At 41.4% G+C, this 4,915-nt stretch overlaps 1 non-coding gene across 1 annotated transcript; it reads right to left on the bottom strand.

The window, feature by feature from the left end:
* Positions 1 to 732: 732 nt before the first annotated feature.
* LOC148013420 (small nucleolar RNA SNORD36) lies at positions 733 to 800 on the bottom strand. The gene has a single exon (XR_015689005.1). It is a non-coding gene; the product is annotated as a small nucleolar RNA SNORD36 (small nucleolar RNA).
* Positions 801 to 4,915: the final 4,115 nt, after the last annotated feature.

The raw sequence follows: 4,915 nt of genomic DNA, 5'->3' as shown, positions 1-4,915 counted from the left end.
TCCTTCTTAGGTCGTGGATACCCCTCCCAAGAGGTATGTCTGATATGAAGAGTCACTAGAGCCACTACAGTGTCCTTTCATAGCTCACTATTGTCACTTCACTCTAGTCTTCACTTGAGTCTTCAGCAGCTACTTTTTCCACTTCTTTCAGCTCTTTTGCACTTGTATTCACCTCTTTCCAAGGCTAGAAAACTTTCCCAAAGTCACACATACATTCCACAAAACACTTACAGAAGCATACAGAACAGTACCAGAACAGCTACAGTACAGAACAGAACAGAACAGAAATAGAACAGAAGTAGAAGCTCTACAGAAGACCTACAGAAGGTTACAGAAGGTCATCAAAACTACATACTCATTCTCAAACCATTCCAAACTCTCACAAACCATTCAATAAGCTTTCACAATATCTCATTCTCCATCAATCAATACCCCTTCCCTCTTTACAGAAGACAATCAGAACAAAACAGACCAAAACAGACCAAAACAGAAGGTATACAGAACCTATCAGAACATCACAGAACCACCAACAAACATCATGATCTTCCAAAACACAATCATTACCATCCAAAACATTCTCAAACCACTTCTAAATCAATCAATCATCTCATAAAATCAACCATTCAGCTCTCAAAAACAACAAAAATCAGCCAAAAAACAAGTCATTTCAACACTCAACATATCCCCACACTTAATAAGGAAGCGTCCTCGCGACCCAGGAAAAAGGGAATACAAGTTCATTGAAAAGCTCAACTTTGATCTTCAATATCTCTTCAAAAAGAATCCATCCACCACGACCCCAACTTATAACCTGTTTCTGATATAAAAATACAAAGAAAGGAAAACTCTTTATACATCAATACCTCTTATCAAACTAAAATCATAACAAATTTATAAAGGATATAAGAGTTCGCTTCTTCTTCATCTGCATCTGCGTCAATTCTCCAACCACGACCCCATCACCACAATTTTCCAAAACGTAGCTCGTACACGAAATCCAATAGGAAACCACCATGTTCGTTTTACATAAATGAACTCACACACAAACACTAATACACAACACAACCATCTGAATGACTCCTTCAAAAAGAGAGTTGTTCATTAAAAAGCTTCCACCATACATTGGAAAGGTATCAATGAAGATGATCCCTCTTAAAAGATTGATGTTGTCGGAATCGATCCATAGACAAGCATTCATCTACAAAGTTTTTAGGAGGATTTTGAAAAAATTGGAGACAGCACATCCTTTCCAACAGGACCAAGTATCTGCTAGGCAAACAGAGGGCATGAAAATACAGTATCTCCAGCTGTTGGGAATCAATGCTAACATTGACATTCATGCACAACTTTGGAATAGGCTTTGAATCATTATGAGAGTGCCTATGCATATACGCTAGGTACCAAGCAAAGTGAGCAGTTAATCTCACTGAGGGATCTGCAGACTGTGAATACTGCTGGGCAAAATGAACATAATTCTGATAAGCTTGACTGGAAGCTGTCCATTCTCCTGGAATTACTGGCCAATTAATTTGCGGTCCTGTAAGGCAATCATCCGAACTCCACCCCCTTCTTCTGGAAATCTGATTATCAAACCCATCACAGTCACTAACCAACTGAGGTGGTTGAGATATGGAAGTGTTAGGAGAGGGTAGTGGAATAAGGGAAAGTGGATGAAGGGAAAGATAGGAAAAATCATAAAAGGAAGAAAAAGTTAAAGAAGGAGTGGCAGAAATTTGTAAGGAATCACTAAGGAACGGTGTTAACTGATAAATAGGAAATGTGGAGGGTACATTAATGGAGGGAGAAGGACAAGGTGGAGAAGGGGAAAATACCCTATCCTCAATAAAGGAACAATAAGTGAAAATGGGAATTTGAAGGAAAGATGAAGGTTGGAAAAGAAGGGGTAAAATTATTGTGGAATTAGACTGACAAAGGGAAAAATATATAGCATAGCGGTGAGCCATTTGTTGGTAATAGAGGAGGGTAGGAACAGAAGGTCCTAAGAGAGATCGTCTATGATAGGCATCAAAGAAGGTAGCATCAAATGGATTATGTTTGGAAAGATAGGTTAAAAGATCCATCCTCAGTTGATTAGTACTCTGGGCAAAGGTAGGATCTGTGTTTTGTCTTTGATTGAGAATCACCGAATCAATCATGGGATGCCACGAATTATCATGACAATCAGCCACTTTGGAGGAATAACTTTGGAACATGTCAGCTATGCGCAACTTCAAATGATTGACATACAAAACAGCCTGTAAGACCACATCCCCCACATACCATGCCATATCTACCTCATCTGGAATTAACAAATCTCCTCGGAGATACATGTACGACATCAACATGGTATCTGGTGCGACAGAATCTTCAAAGACCATTCTGACTACCTCTGTCAACAACTCAGCAGACCAAGCCCCACTCCAGCCATCCTCTGGAAAAGGTAAATCCATCGTGGAAAGCTTCATGTAGAAGACCAACTTCTCTAAGTGGTAGTGGACAAAGAAAGAATGGTCTGGTAAGACATGTTCCTGAAACTGTTCAAAGGTAGACCATAACAAGTCCATTCTGGACTGCAATCTTTCCACTTTATCTTGGAATAGAGGGCACAAAGTAGCCTGTCTCTGAAGAGCAGCCAAGTCCTGCTGTGAAAGAGAAGGAATCAATGGAACAGGAGGGCTTGGAGGAACAAAGCGGGACTTTGCAAGCTGATCGTGCAACTGCTGGATTTGGGAGGCTTGGTTGGCCACTGTGTCATTAGCCATCTGTAAAGCTGAAAGCTTGTCATCTAAGATAGCTTGGAACTCCTGTGCTTCTCTGGACATCCTCTCCTTTTCCTCTGAAAGGCTAGTAACCTGGGATTGAGCTTCGAATAACTGGGTCTTCAAAGAAGAAATCTCATCGCTTTGGGTGGCAACCAGTTGGGTTTGTTGTTCCATTTGCTTAAATAAATCTGCTAGGGTATCCTTAGCAGAAGCTAACTCAGATGTTGCCTTATGCAACTGGTCCTTAGACTGCATGAACTCTTCATAAAAAGATGCGTACAGCTGTTGAACACAGGCTGTCACTGACAACTCAATGGAACTTTGAATATCCTTGCAGAGGAAAGGAATGGCATCTCCTGAGACGAGACTGTTCAGGGAAGGAACTGAGATCTCCAAGGATCCTTCTCGATGTGCTCTGAACAGGTTATTACAAGTGAGATACCCAGGGAGTTCACTGCCAGAGGTTGCAGGGATAGGCACTGAGGGAAGTACAGAAGGGGCTTTATCCGCTACCCTCTTCAAGCATTTGCGCTGTATGACCAGGGGAGGCGGAGAATCATCATCCTCTATGTCAATGGGTGCTGACTCTTCTGAAAGTGGAGGAGGAGGTACTGGATCTGATGGAGGAGGTAGAGGCACAGTCTTCTGTAAACCTGAATAGGTCAAGAAGGCAGACAAATATGATCCGTATGTAACATTGGTAACATTACCCCTGGTGACTTTAACAAAATGCTGATCCATTTTAGTGAGGAGGTATGTGCTCCAATCAATAGCAACTCCTTTCAACACCATCCTGGAAGCTGTAAAAAGCTCTTTGGACAAATAGTGGGATGGCGTTTTGGCAGGCATAAACCTATCCTGAAGGAACTGACACATCGTCTTCCATACGGGATCAGTAATCATAGAAAAGGAAACTCCTGAAGAGTTTATCACCTTCTTAACATCAAGGATTTCCCTTGTCTGCTTTTGCAACAGCTTCAGAATCTCTTCATTAGAGAAGAGTTGACGAGTGGTCACAAAAGGTTCACCTTTGAAGGGTAAAGACAGAGCCTTCCCTAAGCCTCGAGGTGTCAAAGTCATAGACATTCCTTGGACTACGCCTGTCTTCTTGCTGTAAGAGGCCAGGAACTCATCACATAACGACGGATCCTCTGGAAGCAATGGAAAAGGAGTGGCCACAAAAGCAGCAAGTCCCGCCTTCGTGAGGGGCTCAAAAGTAAGTAGGGAAGAGTAATCCCTACTAACTAATGGGACGTACTGGATAGGGGGAGGAGCATGAGAAGGCGCCATTCAGATGGTTACACACACACCACAAACACAGACAATCAAGGAGAATGCCTGCAAAGCAATAGACAAAAACCAAGGATAAGAGAACAACCAATAAAACGTGACACGACCAACTAACCCCAAGCAAACCACATCCTAGAAAAAATTCGATATGACCTTGAGACAAATGCGACCGAAAGCTTCATGCGATGCATCAGACAAACACCCAGAACCCCGTATCAGGCAATAAAAGAAAAAAAACGGCATATCGTACCCTTAACTGTAACTAAGACAGTAAACCAAAATAATACCACATCTGACACATATCAAAACTATATCTGTGATAAACCAAGACTGGACCATGGAAAATAACACTAATGACTGCGCATACCCATCCCACGAAACGGTTCATTAAAAAAAAAAGGGAATTAAGTGCAGTGAGGGGGGAATTAATTTAATGAAGGGTTGATTTTAATCAATTATTAAAAATGGGTGATTTTTATTAGGTGATAAACCTTAGCAAGAAAACGGCGGTTCCTTATTATAAATCAAATTACCAATTATTAGGTGAAGCGGTGCAGTTATTCGATTCCCGAACTTCGATTCCCGACTGGGTCTCTAAATGCAATTCATTGATTACAAATTAAGGTGATGTGGAGCGCTTTTTTGCCAGCGCGTGCTCATGTGACGGCTGGTTCTTTTTAATAAAAAATTAAAGTGCCTCTGTAGCGCACGTAGCGCGTGCTAAGTGAACGGCGGGTTTATTTTAATTAAAAAGAATGTGTATGTTGAGCGCGAATGCGCGTGGAAACTATGGGTGAATTAAAGGGTTCATTTTAACAATTAATTTGTGATTAAGGGGGAAATGAAAATAAATAAAGCACATA

This window comes from Lygodium microphyllum, chromosome 26 (assembly GCF_053477565.2).
Source record: "Lygodium microphyllum isolate KBCC chromosome 26, Lygodium_microphyllum_v1.1.10, whole genome shotgun sequence".
Classification (NCBI taxonomy): Eukaryota; Viridiplantae; Streptophyta; class Polypodiopsida; order Schizaeales; family Lygodiaceae; genus Lygodium; species Lygodium microphyllum.
The sequence above is the reverse complement of the archived record's forward strand: the minus strand, read 5'-3'. Positions and strand labels throughout refer to the sequence as shown.